Below are 9,428 nucleotides of genomic sequence, written 5' to 3'. Positions count from 1 at the left end.
TTTTAGAAATAAACATTGCATTACAAAATATTCATTGATTTTCATAATTGATAGATACTTTATTAATCCCCAAGGGGAAGTTCACAATTTTGATTCTTAATGTCTGTACTTTTTTGTAATTAATAAATGTAAAGTCAAATGCCTCTGGTCTCTCTAATAGAACTGACTAGATGAAATGTTCTAGACCCTCCAGAGTTTATGCAACACCCAATCTACATCCTTATGATTGGGCCTTTACAGTATAGGTCAGTCTCACTCCTGCAATTTGCCCTGGTAGTTTCGTTTATTTCCGTCACTGAGGACGATCGGCATTTTCCGACTCACTCGGGTATTTCCGTCATAATTAGAGTTCGGCTTTCTCCGCCTGCTTCGTGTCGAAAAGCTCAGCCCGCCTCGCCTCGGCTTTCTGCTCCGCTGGAACATGGCTGCAAGCGCGGGGGGCTGTTGCTCGTCAGGAGTGGGAGACTTTTTTTAAGACTGCAAGAGTGAAACGTTTACTGGACTCCACGGTGTGACGGTGGTTCCACCGCAAAGATGTCTACGTCGGTTGCTGGAATGGTGAGTTTTGCGACGACTTCTTTTTTCAAGCAGAACAGGAGAGTTTAAAAGGAAAAATGGAGGCGGGCTGGAGCTACAAGTGTCCTGAAGTTTTTTGCGGAGCGCCGGCCGGTCACCGCCGACCTGAGGCTCCACGTATACGGCTAGGAAGGGAAGCGGCGACGATATTTGGTGGCTGCGGGACGATTTGAGGGTTGCGGAGTGGGGAGCGTGTATTGGCAATAGCAAGAAAATAAGGGGTACGCGGATTGGGGAGAGGATGAGGGGGTGGCGGCGGTGGGAATGGTTATTAACACTTTCGAGCCCGAAGCGTATCCTTTCATGTGTATCAAGAACGAGGGGTACAGCGATGGGGGATGTTGAGTGAGAACGGTCATTAACCCATTCATTGCCGTGAGCAAACAGTGACTGTCCAAAGGAATTGCGGGTTGCCTGGTGCTGTGAAAGGGAGGATTGTTGTAGTGACCATTAACTCTTTTGAAGCCGAAGGTGGCTATTACATGTCCGAAGGAGATAAAGGGTGCAAGGACGGTGGAAGGCGGAGTTGCATTAGTATTGCCCTACGTTAGTAAAATTAAGTGCACTAGGAATGAGGTGTGGGCACAGGGGGAAGACAGGACTTGTACGCGATCATTAACCTCTTAGCAGCTACAGGTCAGCGCTGGATGCTCACAAGGATTGAGGGGGTGGTGTTGGTAGATGTTAACCCCTTTGCAGCCAGAGGTCATTATTGAACACGCAGAGGGGACAAGGAGTGTGGGGATTGGGGGAGGAAGGGAGTGTAAGGGGTCATCAGCCTCTTAGCAGCTGTAGGTCATCAAGGGAAGTGCAAAGAGGATAAAAGGTGCGGGACTTGGATGCGTGTGGTTATTAACCCTTCCCAGCTGTGGTTCATTAAAATATATGTGGAGAATATTGTGGACAGGGATTTGCGAGTGGCAGTTAACCCGTTCAGAGCTTAATACCTTTAGTGGAAGGGACAGAGTGGGCGCTTTTCAGTACCTCATTCAGAGGCAAGGAGGTGTGCAGTCTTTTTGAGCTCAATGTTCAAGAAGAAATTGCCCAAATCATTAGTAAGCACAAATTAGCCGGTTACATCACAGATTGTAGTTTGCTAAATCATCTTGCAGACTGTGGTGGAATTTGGGGAAAAACGCAAACGACTGACATTTATATATAGCATAGCTCATGGCAGACACCATCATAAAGTAATTTGCAGGTACAGCGAAAAACTGTTTTTGCACAAAGTTGAAGCTCAGGCAGGTTAAATGACTCATGCCACAATTACATAGTGTGACAGAAGTGGGATTTGAATCTTTAGCCTTGTGGATTTCAGTCCACATACTTAATCATAAAGTCACACCACCTGTCAGCTGAGTAACAAATCACGTTATAGACATGAGTGACTTTCTGCAAGAGCTGTATAATCTCTGTGGTCTCTGGATTAGGCTTACCTGTTGAGTGCTACATATGACTCCCTTTCACCGTCCTATATTCTTGAAGGCACGGATTCAACAATGAGCTCTAAACAACAACAATATTTATTTAAATAGCACATTTTCATGTAAGTGATGTAGCTCAAAGTGCTTTACTTGATATAGAAAGAGAAAAAAGACAAAATATAAAAATAAAATTGGGCAATACTAATTAACATTGAGTAAAAGTAAGGTCCAATGGCCAGGGAGGACAGAAAAAACAAACAAAAAAACTCCAGACAGCTGGAGAAAAAAAATAATAAAATCTGTAGGGGTCTTAGATGACAAGACCACCCAGCCCCCTCTAGGCATTCTACTTAACATAACATGATCTCAATCAGTCCTCATGGTTTTAAGGCTTAACACAGAAGAACTTGACGGTCAAGTGGACCTCTGGCCATCAATCCATCAATGTAGGCACAGCACGGTGCTTTGATCGGGTGGTGGAGGCGCAGATCGCCACCACAGAAAACCAGAAAAAGAACAGCAGAGAAAGTAGGGGGTTAGTACAAAGTTTGGAGCCAACATGAATGATAATGATAATTAAATGCATATACAGAATATCAGGGTCGCACTAAAATGAAGCTATGAGAAAGTCATGTTAAAAAAATGTGTTCTTAGCAGTTGTTTTAAAATGTTTCACTGTATTAGCCTTGTGAATTTCTATCGGTAAGCTAGATTTTTAGGTACATAACAGCAGAAGGCCGCCTCGCCGCTTGTTTTAAGTTTAGCTCTTGGAATTGTAAGCAGACACTCATATGAAGATCTAAGATCTTCCTTAGTAATTTTTGTCCATGGTGACTTGGCATAATAATGCAGTTTGTGTAGGTTTTGCACCCACACTTTCATGCTGCAAATGTGCTCAATTTCAATTGAACTTTGGTGATTATACAGGCCATTGGCGTGAATTCAGGTCATGGTAGTGTATGTGAACTCAGCTTGAGGGTTATGGGTGTGTTTTCGAAATGGTACTAGAAGCAAGTATTTGAAAAGGTTAGACTGTGGCTGTAAAGAGACACATTTGGTCAGCAAAAATATATACAGTAGGTATGCTGAGGAGTTCATTATCATTTGTCTAATGAGTGCCAAGAAGACACGACCCTCTCCATTACACTACTAACATCAGCCTGTACTATTAATACGACACAGGGTGGATCTGTGAATTCACACAATTTATGCCAACTTCAGACCCTCCATCTGCTTGTTAGACCAGAACTTTAGATTATTTTGACCAGGCAACATTTCATTGAATCTCAGATCGTGCAGGTTTGGTGGTCCTGTGCCCACTGTTCCCTTATCACCCATTTTTTAGCTGACCACACCGTGTTCTGCTGCAGCAGTCTACTTCAGAGTCCATCATATCGTCCACATAGAGATGCCCTTCTGTACACCACTGTTTGTGTGCTGTCTTTTTACCATTAAGTCAGGCCATACTCCCTGACCTTGCTCACTTCAAGGTATTTTCACCACGGAATCTCTGCTCACTGAATGTTTTTTGTTTAGATTGTACAGACTGCAGTGTGTGAAAAACTGAGGAATGCAGCAGTTTCTGAGATGCTGGATGCACCACATCTGGCAGCAACAATAAGAAGAACATAGTTTGATTTTAAGCGAATCTGACATCTTGCTCGTTCTAAAGTTTGGTTGAACAATAACTAAACCTCCTGACCGTGTTTGCATGAGTATAAATTGAGTTGCAGCTATCTGATTGGCTATTTGGAGTAGCCTGTACTGTATGTGTTAATAAATTGTATGTCAGCAAAATTGGGCAATTAACGAGACATAAATATTTGCTTCCCGGAGGGAAAAAACTTTGAGAATTTGAAGATATTCCTTAAAAAAAATATATAAAAGAACGAGTTGTTAGTAGCAGTGAATTCTGGTGATGAGATGTTCGGTTTAGTGCTTGCCATTGACTTACAGTGTCACCGCCAGTGCTGCACCCCAAAGATTTATATCCTAATAAATATCACTTTGCTATTCCTGAAATGAATTATGCAAAGCAGAAAAGACCTTAAACAAAAATGTTCGGCACTGACATGCAGTGTATACACCAGTGGTTCCTCGGCTATTATTTTGTACCATCCTTTGCTATCCTGTCCCATTACCCTCATTTCTAAATATGTCCTCATATGTAAATAAATTTACCTTGTGGCTGATCAATTGCCTGTTTTTCATTTGTTTAGCTCATGTGTAGTAAAGTGGGTCATGACTTTAACATTTCAGTCCATGATTCTTTAATTCCAAGAGTACTTTATGTCCGCCTTCCAATACTTGGAAAGTGAAGCAAATGATGTTTCTGCGTTACATCTGTATCTATATGCCTTCTGTTTAGAATTTGCTCGTCTTTTCAGCGTTCACTTGGGATTTCCTGTCATTAGTCTGGTTTGTGTTGCAACCCCATAATTGTTTTAGTGGTAACTGATTATCCTAGTTGTACAGACTTGTGCATATACATTTACATTTGCAATTGCATTGGTGTTCCTTGCTGAATGAGTTTTATTTTTTGAGCCTGGTTATTTAGAGCAAGGGTGAGCAAGTTAGTCCTGCAGGCTTTTGTTCCAACCCACTTGCTTAATTAGAAAACAATCCTTTCCAATAACAGACCTTCTTTAATTTTGTTGCTTCTTTGTGTTTTAACTCTTCAATCATATCATTCTTGTATCATAGATTTTTTCCTATTTAAAGATCCAAATGATTTGATGCCAAACACGGATGAGTAATTTTCAGTCCTTCACGTTCTTCTCTTCAGTTTTATTCCTAATATTTTATTAAATCAGACAGTTCACAAAGAAAACACACAGGTGGAAATGGAAACAAGCTAGACGGAGAGCTTCTGGTTCCTTTGTCATCTTCATCTTTTTGCTAATAACGAGCGATTAAAACAGTGAATGCTGCTGTTTAAGACTAAAATGAGCATTTAAGGGTGGGGGAAATTTTAATAAGCAAGACAACTAAAATGAAGCAGAAAATGGCCCTTTCAGCAATAGTTGACTTTTCATTAAGCAATTTGGGTGGGACAAAGACCTGCAGCCACTGGGGCCCTCCAGCACCATTGCTGCCCACCACTGATTAAGAGAATAATTTTTATGCTCCCTCATGCTTCATTTGGAATAACATGAGCATAGACAAGATATGTTGTTTCTCAGTGATCAAACTGACACATCCTTTTTGTTTGCCGTTTTAGTTTCTTCATTTTTTTTCTACAAGTTGAACAGTAAAATTTGACAGAATACAAATGTTGTTCTTATATTTTCTGTATCTGAAGATCAAGTTTATGTTGCAGAGGTCTGCTATGTCTGGATCTCTCCCAACCATGCTTGTCATAAAACTGGAACCTCTCCTGACCCCCACCCTTCACTTTGTAGGTAGTGAATCTACATGGTGGGTTTTTCTGGCTGAGTCTGACCCAAGTATATGTGTCACCCAGAAACTAGCTAAGTCTGTATTCGCTCCTATGGTAATGAGCTCAACATAGTGTTTGAAAGAATGAGATTGTAAGTACAAACAGCCAGCATGAAATAAGTATGCAGAGCTACTGAGATAATATTCTCTGATAAGAGGAATAGTTCAGGAATATGAGATATTCTAGTAGCACTACTCCTTCAAGAGGAACGAACAAGGATATTTCTGGAATGTAATTAGGATGCTCTCTGGGCATTTCCTACATGGGTATAAACCAGACACATGTCACTGGGAGAAAACCCTGGACACAGTAGGGATTGGTAGGCTTGGAACTCAAGTAGGAGGAGCTTAAGACTGTTGTCGAGGATCGTATGACCTAGTTCGTCTAGCTTACTGTGCTGCCAGCACAACCTCCACCTAGAAGAGCAAACAGAACGTGAGTTAATGATAGCTTTTAAATGTCCTTCAGTCTGAAACCATAGTTGCAGTTTCATTCCAAATTGGCTCACATTGAGAATGGAAGCCTAGCATTCCCTGTGACTGGAACAGAAAAATGTTTGTCCATCTTGGTTTTCGAAGACTGGCTGTAGGTTTTTATTGCAAAAACATAAACATGGTGTTAAATGAAAATTAGATACATTTTGATTAAAGTGTTTCTTAAAAGTTGTTTCATTCTGCAGACCAGTTTTTGTTGTGGATCTATAGCTGTCACTACCATGCTTGTTCTTAGTGAATTATTCACTTTTCAATATTCACCATCGCTGCTTTACCATCCTGGACACCTGGACTCTTTCCAGCCCAGTTGTGTCTCTGTTTACTTTGCATTATTTTTCTTGTGTTTACACATTGTAAAATTTCATTGTGCTCCAGTTTTATCTTTATATCCTAAACCATGCATATGAGGTTACTTGCTAATTCTACAAATGGCACTTGTATGTGTTCTTACCTTGTGCCCAGTGTGGCTTGGGTAAGCTGTTCCTCTCTGCACGTCTATAATTTAAAAAGTGTTTTTAGAAGAGCGTAATACATAACGTTTGTACCCCCTGTTAATCCTATTCTTGGTGCCAGAGGGACAGACCTCATCCTCACATTATTTAATGCAAGGTTAAAACCAGCTCCAAGGTAAAGGATTAATTATATATCAATATTAGTTAAATAATTTGTTTAATTAATAATATTAGTTAAATAAGCTTTCTAGTTTACGAGTACAGTTTTCTTTACTGGAAAGTACAGCACTTAATGCACATGTGTGTAAACTATACACAGCATATTCATTTTGTGGCTGAGGACTGGGTACATATCCAGGAAACTGGGCAGTCTAATTAAACTTATAATTTAGTTTAATGTGGAAATTGGCTGCTAATTAAGGCACCGTTTGCCACAAAAACCTGTTGACAGTGTGGCCGAGCAGGATTGAGGCCGTGTGCCTCCACCTTAACGGAAATTTCATTTTTATATTTGGAACAAGCCTCTTTGGTAAAAGCTGCTTGCGTATGTACAAATGCATTTTATTTGTGTAACTTATTCTGTTATTTTTGATTTACTTCAATTTGACTGTATAAATGCAAAGTGCATTTCATTGAAGATCAAGTACAAAAAACATCTGCCATTCTGTTTTGCACCTTTCATAGTGCATCAGTAACAATATGTGCTACAAGTAAAAGAATAAAACATCAAATACTAGAATGATATGCCGCCTTTATATATGTTTTAAAAAATGACATTAAGAAATTTTCAATGTATGTGCCTGATATGGACACATCAAACAGTTCAGTTTATCCACTGATCTGTTTTATGTGGTAAAGTGTCGTGGGTTGCTCCTCTATATTTAAATATGTTCATTTTTTTTCTGTAAAATAAAAAAGTGTGTTTCTTTTTCATTTATACAAGAGGTTCCTAGGAATTTCCAGTAGTTTCGATAATTTGTTAGTTGTTGTCCATTTTAATTGTACAAAACAAGTTTCATACTGCTGTTAATTCTGTTCAGGGTTATGGAAGGACAGAGTTCACCCTGACAGCATTTAATTCAAGATAGGAATCAACCCTGGATGGGGCCAGAGGTCCATCATAGGACCCACACTCACTCATGTATGGGGACAGCTCAGAAGAGAAAATGAATGTAGAACAAGTGACTTTGTGATAAAGGCGAAAACCGGAGAAAATCCTTTGCTGTCACAAGAGGTACACTATAACTTGACACAGGTAGTGCCAGGGTAGTGTCGAGCTTCAGCACTATCAAACACCCCATCTTCTTATCAAATTTTTTTTGTCGTACATTTGAGGAAAATCTGGACATTAATTTTTTTTAGTGCATTTGGCGAACACTTTCCTAATAAAACTGTGTGCATCCAGAATATAAACTTTCAAGTGCAGACCCTGTACCAAATGGTCTTCACTACTTCATGTGTGCCTGTAGCTTTATAGTTTCTTAGCATGCACATTCCTATGCTAGGTAGATATTCTTTTAGAATTGTTGACTTCTTTGTAGTAAACTTCTTCTTTCGGCTGCTCCCGTTAGGGGTTGCCACAGCGGATCATCTTTTTCCATCTCTTCCTATCCTGTGCATCTTGCTCTGTCACACCCACCACCTGCATGTCCTCTCTCACCACATCCATAAATCTTCTCTTAGGCCTTCCTCTTTTCCTCTTGCATCCTTTTCCCCATTGTACCCAGCATCTCTCCTGTGCACATGTCAAACCAACACACTCTCGCCTCTCTGACATTGTTTCCAAACTGTCCAGCCTGAGCTGACCTTCTAATGAACTCTTTCCAAATCCTGTCCATCCTTGTCACACCCAATGCATCTTTAACTCTGCCACCTTCAGCTCTGTCTCCTGTTTCTTGGTCAGTGCCACCGTCTCCAACCCATATAACATAGCTGGTCTCTCTACCATCCCGTAGCCCTTCCCTTTCACTCTTGCTGATACTCGTCTGTCACAAATCACTCCTGACACTCTTCTCCACCCATTCCTCCCCGCCTGCACTCTTATTCACCTCTCTTCCACAATCCCCGTTACTCAGTAATTTGTAGTTCTGTTCTTTGTAGTAAACTGAGCCTGTGCAATTCTTTACTATTGTCTTTGGGTTTTTGTACATTTGATGAAATGAGAGGCAACCTTTGAAGGAGGTGAATTTGCCCGGATTCTACTCACACTCTTGATGCTTTTGGCAAAAATCTTGTATGTGTAACATAGAGGGGCCCTGGCAATGCATCCCATATATTTTATTATTACACTGTGCATGTAAGTAATACAAACATGCTAAAACATTTAAATTTTTCTGTGACCCTGACATTTTTATTGTCATACAGTGGTTACAGTGTGACCCAATACTGTTTTTTAAATAAATTAATTTTGAATGTATGTATTTAGAATGACTTGAATCGATGCAATTTTGTGTTTCCTCTTTTTCACGCATTTGTGTCTGTAAGAATAAAACTGAAAATTGTGTGTGTGGGGGTGAACTTGTTTTTAACTGTTTTTTAATTTTGTTCTTTTGTGTTTTTCATTTAGAATAAAATTGGATATTCTTTACTCGTGCTTTTTTTTGTGATGTCCTTGTTAAATAGCATAACGGTTCCTTTGGGGGTTTTCATTTTAAGATCATTTCTTATCCCAGTGGGAAGTTTGAAGTGATTTTTCAGGGTTGCCTGGAGCTGGCTTCTTCATACACTGATTGCAGAAAGTAGGTATCACATGCTCTGATGATTTTAATAGGTACCTGTTTAAGTCTTTTAAATATCTCAAAAGTTTCCAGAGGCATTTATTCGCAGTGGGGAAAATTCCATAAATAAAGCCATTACAAGGTTTAACCATGGTTGTAAAAGAATTTTATGAAATTTGTAACATTAATCAAAGAATTATGGGCAAGAATTGTATTCTGTTTAAGCTCATAAAAGATAAGATTGCAGTTTCTTTGGGATTATAAACATTTGTTTAAGCATGTCATGAGCCCATTCATCTGGTTCCATTTATGAATGACACTGACTC

At 39.8% G+C, this 9,428-nt stretch overlaps 1 protein-coding gene across 1 annotated transcript in view; it reads left to right on the top strand.

The window, feature by feature from the left end:
• Positions 1-368: 368 nt before the first annotated feature.
• pik3r2 (phosphoinositide-3-kinase, regulatory subunit 2 (beta)) overlaps positions 369-9,428 on the top strand; it is an 87,271-nt gene continuing 78,211 nt past the window's right edge. Inside the window, exon 1 of the mRNA XM_039766600.1 lies at positions 369-558. The gene's annotated coding sequence lies outside the window, so the exon portion shown is untranslated. The remainder of the gene's footprint in view (positions 559-9,428) is intronic.

This window comes from Polypterus senegalus, chromosome 10, assembly GCF_016835505.1.
Source record: "Polypterus senegalus isolate Bchr_013 chromosome 10, ASM1683550v1, whole genome shotgun sequence".
NCBI classification, from domain to species: domain Eukaryota; kingdom Metazoa; phylum Chordata; class Cladistia; order Polypteriformes; family Polypteridae; genus Polypterus; species Polypterus senegalus.
Note: the sequence above shows the minus strand (reverse complement) of the source record. Positions and strands in the feature narration are given on the sequence as shown.